Source organism: Enoplosus armatus, chromosome 2 (assembly GCF_043641665.1).
Source record: "Enoplosus armatus isolate fEnoArm2 chromosome 2, fEnoArm2.hap1, whole genome shotgun sequence".
Taxonomy (NCBI): domain Eukaryota; kingdom Metazoa; phylum Chordata; class Actinopteri; order Centrarchiformes; family Enoplosidae; genus Enoplosus; species Enoplosus armatus.
Window position 1 is genome coordinate 8,971,057 of NC_092181.1, and position 7,500 is coordinate 8,978,556.

Sequence of the window (7,500 nt, forward strand, 5' to 3'; positions counted from 1 at the left end):
CTGCTGGAGCATCACCCTGGCTGTCTCTAAAAAGGGAAGTGGAAAAGCTTACAGCACCTGGTATTCCCAGGCGTTCTACCATCCAAGTACTAACCAGGCCCGACCCTGCTTAGCTTCCGAGATCAGACGAGATCGGGCGTGTTCAGAGTGGTATGGCCTTAACCCTGTAAGCCTGTGGGCCCTTTGCATACACGCTCCTTATAGTGTGTATGTGGCAGTGGCAGTGGCTCTACATAGTGTGTATGTGACAGTGGCTCTACACAGTGTGTATGTGACAGTGGCAGTGGCACTTTAAAGTTGGGTGTTTCACTGCTGGAGCAGCGCCCTGGCTGTCTCTAAAAAGCGAAGTGGAAAAGCTTACAGCACGTGGTATTCTCAGGAGGTCTCCCATCCAAGTACTAACCAGGCCCGAGCCTGCTTAGCTACCGAGATCAGACGAGATCGGGCGTGTTCAGAGTGGTATGGCCGTAAGCCTCTGGCCTCTTCGCATACACGCTCCTTATAGTGTGTATGTGGCAGTGGCAGTGGCAGTGGCTCTACATAGTGTGTATGTGACAGTGGCAGTGGCAGTGGCTCTACATAGTGTGTATGTGGCAGTGACAGTGGCACTTTAAAGTTGGGTGTTTCACTGCTGGAGCAGCACCCTGGCTGTCTCTAAAAAGGGCCCGACCCTGCTTAGCTTCCGAGACCAGACGAGATCGGGCGTGTTCAGAGTGGTATGGCCGTAAGCCTGTGGGCCCTTCGCATACACGCTCCTTATAGTGTGTATGTGACAGTGGCTCTACATAGTGTGTATGTGACAGTGGCAGTGGCACTTTAAAGTTGGGTGTTTCACTGCTGGAGCAGCACCCTGGCTGTCTCAAAAAACGGCCCGACCCTGCTTAGCTTCCGAGATCTGTTGAGATCGGGCGTGTTCAGAGTGGTATGGCCGTAAGCCTCTGGGCCCTTCGCATACACGCTCCTTATAGTGTGTATGTGGCAGTGGCAGTGGCAGTGGCTCTACATAGTGTGTATATGACAGTGGCAGTGGCACTTTAAAGTTGGGTGTTTCACTGCTGGAGCAGCACCCTGGCTATCTCTAAAAAGGGAAGTGGAAAAGCTTACAGCACCTGGTGTTCCCAGGCAGTCTCCCATCCAAGTACTAACCAGGCCCGATCCTGCTTAGCTTCCGAGATCAGACGAGATCAGCCGTGTTCAGATTGGTATGGCCGTAAGCCAGTGGGCCCTTCGCATACCCGCTCCTTATAGTGTGTATGTGGCAGTGGCTCTACATAGTGTGTATGTGACAGTGGCACTTTAAAGTTGGGTGTTTCACTGCTGGAGCAGCGCACTGGCTGTCTCTAATAAATGAAGTGGAAAAGCTTACAGCACCTGGTATTCCCAGGCGGTCTCCCATCCAAGTACTAACCAGGCCCGACCCTGCTTAGCTTCCGAGATCAGACGAGATCGGGCGTGTGCAGAGTGGTATGGCCGTAAGCCTGTGGGTCCTTTGCATACACGCTCCTTATAGTGTGTATGTGGCAGTGGCATTGTCTCTACATAGTGTGTATGTGACAGTGGCAGTGGCACTTTAAAGTTGGGTGTTTCACTGCTGGAGCAGCACCCTGGCTGTCTCTAAAAAAGGAAGTGGAAAAGCTTACAGCACCTGGTATTCCCAGGCGGTCTCCCATCCAAGTACTGACCAGGCCCGACCCTGCTTAGTTTCCGAGATCAGACGACATCAGGCTTTTTCAGAGTGATATGGCCGTAAGCCTGTGGGCCCTTTGCATACACGCTCCTTATAGTGTGTATGTGGCAGTGGCTCTACATAGTGTGTATGTGACAGTGGCAGTGGCACTTTAAAGTTGGGTGTTTCACTGCTGTAGCAGCACCCTGGCTGTCTCTAAAAAGTGAAGTGGAAAAGCTTACAGCACCTGGTATTCCCAGGCGGTCTCCCGTCCAAGTACTACCAGGCCCGACCCTGCTTAGCTTCCGAGATCAGACGAGATCGGGCGTGTTCAGAGTGGTATGGCCGTAAGCCTGTACGCCATTTGCATACACGCTCCTTATAGTGTGTATGTGGCAGTGGCATTGTGTCTACATAGTGTGTATGTGGCAGTGGCAGTGGCTCTACATAGTGTGTATATGACAGTGGCAGTGGCACTTTAACGTTGGGTGTTTCACTGCTGGAGCAGCACCCTGGCTGTCTTTAAAAAGGGAAGTGGAAAAGCTTACAGCACCTGGTATTCCCAGGCGGTCTCCCATCCAAGTACTAACCAGGCCGGACCCAGCTTAGCTTCCGAGATCAGACGAGATCGGGCGTGTTCAGAGTGGTATGGCCATAAGCCTCTGGGCCATTCGCATACACGCTCCGTATACTGTGTATGTGGCAGTGGCAGTGTCTCTACATAGTGTGTATGTGACAGTGGCAGTGGCTCTTTAAAGCTAGGTGTTTCACTGCTGGAGCAGCACCCTGGCTGTCTCTAAAAAGGGAAGTGGAAAAGCTTACAGCACCTGGTATTCCCAGGCGTTCTACCATCCAAGTACTAACCAGGCCCGACCCTGCTTAGCCTCCGAGATCAGACGAGATCAGGCGTGTTCAGAGTGGTATGGCCGTAAGTATGTGGGCCATTCGCATACACGCTCATTATAGTGTGTATGTGGCAGTGGCAGTGGCTCTACATAGTGTGTATGTGACAGTGGCAGTGGCTGTTTAAAGCTGTGTGTTTCACTGCTGGAGCAGCACCCTGGCAGTCTCTCAAAACGGAAGTGGAAAAGCTTACAGCACCTGGTATTCCCAGGTGGTCTCCCATCTAAGTACTAACCAGGCCCTACCCTGCTTAGCTTCCGAGATCAGACGAGATCGGGCGTGTTCAGAGTGGTATGGCCGTAAGTATGTGGGCCCTTCGCATACACGCTCCTTATAGTGTGTATGTGGCAGTGGCATTGTCTCTACATAGTGTGTATGTGACAATCCCAATCAGTTCAGCCTGCAGAAAGCTCCAGCAACCTTGCCCACCAGCACAACTCGTGGGCCCACGCTTAAGCACCTCCCCGCGGACTACAGCTTGAAAGGCGCGTCCGACGCAGCTTCGTGGCCCTGGTGCTCCGTATCTGTGGCACTCTGCTCAAGGCGTGGAGCGTTCAATGAGTTCAGCTAGGTGTTTCACTGCTGGAGCTGCACCCTGGCTGTCTCTAAAAAGGGAAGTGGAAAAGCTTACAGCACCTGGTATTCCCAGGCGGTCTCCCATCAAAGTAGTAACCAGGCTTGATCCTGCTTAGCTTCCGAGATCAGACGAGATCGGGGGTGTTCAGAATGGTATGGCCGTAAGCCTGTGGGCCCTTCCCATACACGCTCCTTATAGTGTGTATGTGGCAGTTGCAGTGGCTCTACATAGTGTGTATGTGGCAGTGGCAGTGGCAGTGGCTCTACATAGTGTGTATGTGACAGTGGCTGTGGCTCTTTATAGTGTGTACGTCACAGAGTCAGCGGCTTTTCATAGTGTGCATGTGACCGCATCGGCAGCTCTTGGCAGTGTCTATGAGCACTGATACCCGTACTTCATCAACACACTGTGCCCTCCTCAACCCCACGCAGTTCAGCCTGCAGAAAGCTCCAGCAACCTTGCCCACCAGCCCAACTCGTGGGCCTACGCTTCAGCACCTCCCCGCGGACTACAGCTTGACAGGCGCGTCCGACGCAGCTTCGTGGCCCTGGTTCTCCGTATCTCTGGCACTCTGCTCAAGGTGTGGATCGTTCAATGAGTTCAACTGGGTGTTTCACTGCTGGAGCAGCACCCTGGCTGTCTCTAAAAAGGGAAGTGGAAAAGCTTACAGCACCTGGTATTCCCAGGCATTCTCCCATCCAAGTACTAACCAGGCCCGACCCTGCTTACCTTCCGAGATCAGACGAGATCGGGTGTCCTCAGAGTGGTATGGCCGTAAGTTTTGGGGTCTTCGCATACACGCTCCTTATAGTGTGTATGTGGCAGTGGCTCTACATAGTGTGTATGTGACAGTGGCTCTACATAGTGTGTATGTGACAGTGGCAGTGGCACTTTGAAGTTGGGTGTTTCACTGCTGGAGCAGCGCCCTGGCTGTCTCTAAAAAGTGAAGTGGAAAAGCTTACAGCACCTGGTATTCCCAGGCGGTCTCCCATCCAAGTACTAACCAGGCCTGACCCTGCTTAGCTTCCGAGATCAGACGAGATCGGGCGTGTTCAGAGTGGTATGAAGTAAGTTTTGGGACCTTCGCATACACGTTCCTTATAATGTGTATGTGGCAGTGGCAGTGGCTCTACATAGTGTGTATGTGACAGTGGCAGTGGCTCTTTATAGTGTTTACGTCACAGAGTCAGTGGCTTTTCATAGTGCGCATGTGACCGCATCGGCAGCTCTTGGCAGCGTCTATGAGCACTGATACCCGTACTTCATCAACACACTGTGGCCTCCTCAACCCCACGCAGTTCAGCCTGCAGAAAGCTCCAGCAATCTTGCCCACCAGCCCAACTCGTGGGCCCACGCTTCAGCACCTCCCTGCGGACTACAGCTTGACAGGCGCGTCCGACGCAGCTTCGTGGCCCTGGTACTCCGTATCTCTGGCACTCTGCTCAAGGCGTGGAGCGTTCAATGAGTTCAGCTAGGTGTTTCACTGCTGGAGCAGCACCCTGGCTGTCTCTAAAAAGGGAAGTGGAAAAGCTTACAGCAACTGGTATTCCCAGGAGGTCTCCCATCGAAGTACTAACCAGACCCGAACCTGCTTAGCTTCCGAGATCAGACGAGACCGGGCGTGTTCAGAGTGGTATGGCCGTAAGCCTCTGGGCCCTTCGCATACACGCTCCTTATAGTGTGTATGTGGCAGTGGCAGTGGCAGTGGCTCTACATAGTGTGTATGTGACAGTGGCAGTGGCTCTTTATTGTGTGTACGTCACAGAGTCAGCGGCTTTTCATAGTGCGTATGTGACTGCATCGGCAGCTCTTCGCAGAGTCTCTGACCACTGATACCCGTACTTCATCAACACACTGTGGCCTCCTCAACCCCACGCAGTTCAGCCTGCAGAAAGCTCCAGCAACCTTGCCCACCACCCCAACTCGTGGGCCCACGCTTAAGCACCTTCCCGCGGACTACAGCTTGACAGACGCGTCCGACTCAGCTTCGTGGCCCTGGTGCTCCGTATCTCTGGCACTCTGCTCAAGGCGTGGAGCGTTCAATGAGTTCAGCTGGGTGTTTCACTGCTGGAGCAGCACCCTGGCTCTCTCTAAAAAGGGAAGTGGAAAAGCTTACAGCACTTGGTATTCCCAGGCGGTCTCCTATCCAAGTACTAACCAGGCCTGACCCTGCTTAGCTTCCGAGATCAGACGAGACCGGGCGTGTTCAGAGTGGTATGGCCGTAAGCCTGTGGGTGCTTTGCATACACGCTCCTTATAGTGTGTATGTGACAGTGGCTTTGTCTCTACATAGTGTGTATGTGGCAGTGGCAGTGGCTCTACATAGTGTGTATGTGGCAGTGGCAGTGGCTCTACATAGTGTGTATGTGACAGTGGCAGTGGCACTTTAAAGTTGGGTGTTTCACTGCTGGAGCAGCACCCTGGCTGTCTCTAAAAAGGGCCCGACCCTGCTTAGCTTCCGAGATCAGACGAGATCGGGCATGTTCAGAGTGGTATGGTTGTAAGCCTGTGGGCCCTTCGCATACCCGCTCCTTATAGTGTGTATGTGGCAGTGGCTCTACATAGCATGTCAGTGACAGTGGCAGTGGCACTTTAAAGCTGTGTGTTTCACTGCTGGAGCATCACCCTGGATGTCTCTAAAAAGGGAAGTGGAAGAGCTTACAGCACCTGAAATTCCCAGGCGGTCTCCCATCCAAGTACTAACAAGGCCCGACCCTCCTTAGCTTCTGAGATCAGACGAGATCGGGCGTGTTCAACGTGGTATGGCCGTAAGCCTGTGGGCTCTTTGCATACACGCTCCTTATAGTGTGTATGTGTCAGTGGCATTGTCTCTACATAGTGTGTATGTGGCAGTGGCAGTGTCTCGACATAGTGTGTATGTGAAAGTGGCAGTGGCACTTTAAAGTTGGGTGTTTCACTGCTGGAGCATCAACCAGTCTGTCTCTAAAAAGGGAAATGGAAAAGCTTACAGCACCTGGTATTCCCAGGCGGTCTCCCATCAAAGTGCTAACCAGGCCTGACCCTCCTTAGCTTCTGAGATCAGACGAGATCGGGCGTGTTCAACGTGGTATGGCCGTAAGCCTGTAAGCCTGTGGGCACTTTGCATACACGCTCCTTATAGTGTGTATGTGGCAGTGGCAGTGGCTCTATATAGTGTGTATGTGGCAGTGGCAGTGTCTCTACATAGTGTGTATGTGGCAGTGGCAGTGGCAGTGGCTCTCCATAGTGTGTATGTGACAGTGGCAGTGGCACTTTAAAGTTGGGTGTTTCACTGCTGGTGCACCGCCCTGGCTGTCTCTAAAAAGTGAAGTGGAAAAGCTTACAGCACCTGGTATTCCCAGGCGGTCTCCCATCCAAGTACTAACCAGGAACAACCCTGCTTAGCTTCCGAGATCAGACGAGATCGGGCGTGTTCAGAGTGGTATGGCCGTAAGCCTGTCGGTGCTTTGCATACACGCTCCTTATAGTGTGTATGTGGCAGTGGCATTGTCTCTACATAGTGTGTATGTGGCAGTGGCAGTGGCTCTACATAGTGTGTATGTGGCAGTGGCAGTGGCAGTGGCTCTACATAGTGTGTATGTGACAGTGGCAGTGGCACTTTAAAGTTGGGTGTTTCACTGCTGGAGCAGCACCCTGGCTGTCTCTAAAAAGTGAAGTGGAAAAGCTTACAGCACGTGGTATTCCCAGGAGGTCTCCCATCCAAGTACTAACCAGGCCCGACCCTGCTTAGCTACCAAGATCAGACGAGATCGGGCGTGTTCAGAGTGGTATGGCCGTAAGCCTGTGTGCCCTTCACATACACGCTCCTTATAGTGTGTATGTGGCAGTGGCAGGGGCAGTGGCTCTACATAGTGTGTATGTGACAGTGGCAGTGGCACTTAAAAGTTGGTTGTTTCATTGCTGGAGCAGCGACCTGGCTGTCTCTAAAAAGTGAAGTGGAAAAGCTTACAGCACCTGGTATTCCCTGGCGGTCTCCCAACCAAGTACTAACCATGCCTGACCCTGCTTAGCTTCCGAGATAAGACGAGATCGGGCGTATTCAGAGAGGTATGGCTGTAAGCCTGTGGGCCCTTTGCATACACACTCCTTATAGTGTGTATGTGGTAGTGGCATTGTCTCTACATCGTGTGTATGTGACAGTGGCAGTGGCACTTTAACGTTGGGTGTTTCACTGCTGGAGCAGCACCCTGGCAGTCTCTAAAAAGGGAAGTGGAAAAGCTTACAGCACCTGGTATTACCTGGGGGTCTACCATCCAAGTACTAACCAGGCCCGACCCTGCTTAGCCTCCGAGATCAGACGAGATCGTGCGTGTTCAGAGTGGTATGGCCGTAAGCCTGTGGGCACTTTCCATAC

At 52.7% G+C, this 7,500-nt stretch overlaps 12 non-coding genes and 8 pseudogenes across 12 annotated transcripts; all 20 read right to left on the reverse strand.

The window, feature by feature from the left end:
• Positions 1–45: 45 nt before the first annotated feature.
• LOC139307390 (5S ribosomal RNA) lies at positions 46–164 on the reverse strand (annotated as a pseudogene).
• Positions 165–354: 190 nt separating this feature from the next.
• Positions 355–473, reverse strand: LOC139305049 (5S ribosomal RNA). The gene has a single exon (XR_011599213.1). It is a non-coding gene; the product is annotated as a 5S ribosomal RNA (ribosomal RNA).
• A 624-nt stretch (positions 474–1,097) lies between these two features.
• LOC139306432 (5S ribosomal RNA) lies at positions 1,098–1,216 on the reverse strand. Its single transcript, XR_011599463.1, has one exon. It is a non-coding gene; the product is annotated as a 5S ribosomal RNA (ribosomal RNA).
• A 143-nt stretch (positions 1,217–1,359) lies between these two features.
• LOC139307374 (5S ribosomal RNA) lies at positions 1,360–1,478 on the reverse strand. Its single transcript, XR_011599655.1, has one exon. It is a non-coding gene; the product is annotated as a 5S ribosomal RNA (ribosomal RNA).
• Positions 1,479–1,633: 155 nt separating this feature from the next.
• Positions 1,634–1,752, reverse strand: LOC139307415 (5S ribosomal RNA; annotated as a pseudogene).
• A 149-nt stretch (positions 1,753–1,901) lies between these two features.
• LOC139282163 (5S ribosomal RNA) lies at positions 1,902–2,019 on the reverse strand. Its single transcript, XR_011597279.1, has one exon. It is a non-coding gene; the product is annotated as a 5S ribosomal RNA (ribosomal RNA).
• A 188-nt stretch (positions 2,020–2,207) lies between these two features.
• LOC139304631 (5S ribosomal RNA) lies at positions 2,208–2,326 on the reverse strand. The gene has a single exon (XR_011599140.1). It is a non-coding gene; the product is annotated as a 5S ribosomal RNA (ribosomal RNA).
• Positions 2,327–2,481: 155 nt separating this feature from the next.
• On the reverse strand, positions 2,482–2,600 carry LOC139307383 (5S ribosomal RNA; annotated as a pseudogene).
• Positions 2,601–2,755: 155 nt separating this feature from the next.
• Positions 2,756–2,874, reverse strand: LOC139281767 (5S ribosomal RNA). The gene has a single exon (XR_011596903.1). It is a non-coding gene; the product is annotated as a 5S ribosomal RNA (ribosomal RNA).
• A 319-nt stretch (positions 2,875–3,193) lies between these two features.
• Positions 3,194–3,312, reverse strand: LOC139306807 (5S ribosomal RNA). Its single transcript, XR_011599532.1, has one exon. It is a non-coding gene; the product is annotated as a 5S ribosomal RNA (ribosomal RNA).
• Positions 3,313–3,807: 495 nt separating this feature from the next.
• LOC139306549 (5S ribosomal RNA) lies at positions 3,808–3,926 on the reverse strand. The gene has a single exon (XR_011599486.1). It is a non-coding gene; the product is annotated as a 5S ribosomal RNA (ribosomal RNA).
• A 175-nt stretch (positions 3,927–4,101) lies between these two features.
• Positions 4,102–4,219, reverse strand: LOC139307612 (5S ribosomal RNA; annotated as a pseudogene).
• Positions 4,220–4,674: 455 nt separating this feature from the next.
• On the reverse strand, positions 4,675–4,793 carry LOC139305311 (5S ribosomal RNA). Its single transcript, XR_011599256.1, has one exon. It is a non-coding gene; the product is annotated as a 5S ribosomal RNA (ribosomal RNA).
• A 462-nt stretch (positions 4,794–5,255) lies between these two features.
• LOC139306740 (5S ribosomal RNA) lies at positions 5,256–5,374 on the reverse strand. The gene has a single exon (XR_011599522.1). It is a non-coding gene; the product is annotated as a 5S ribosomal RNA (ribosomal RNA).
• Positions 5,375–5,801: 427 nt separating this feature from the next.
• On the reverse strand, positions 5,802–5,920 carry LOC139307582 (5S ribosomal RNA; annotated as a pseudogene).
• Positions 5,921–6,108: 188 nt separating this feature from the next.
• Positions 6,109–6,227, reverse strand: LOC139307740 (5S ribosomal RNA; annotated as a pseudogene).
• Positions 6,228–6,462: 235 nt separating this feature from the next.
• On the reverse strand, positions 6,463–6,581 carry LOC139303644 (5S ribosomal RNA). Its single transcript, XR_011598956.1, has one exon. It is a non-coding gene; the product is annotated as a 5S ribosomal RNA (ribosomal RNA).
• A 227-nt stretch (positions 6,582–6,808) lies between these two features.
• On the reverse strand, positions 6,809–6,927 carry LOC139304278 (5S ribosomal RNA). The gene has a single exon (XR_011599083.1). It is a non-coding gene; the product is annotated as a 5S ribosomal RNA (ribosomal RNA).
• A 161-nt stretch (positions 6,928–7,088) lies between these two features.
• Positions 7,089–7,207, reverse strand: LOC139307617 (5S ribosomal RNA; annotated as a pseudogene).
• Positions 7,208–7,362: 155 nt separating this feature from the next.
• Positions 7,363–7,481, reverse strand: LOC139307439 (5S ribosomal RNA; annotated as a pseudogene).
• Positions 7,482–7,500: the final 19 nt, after the last annotated feature.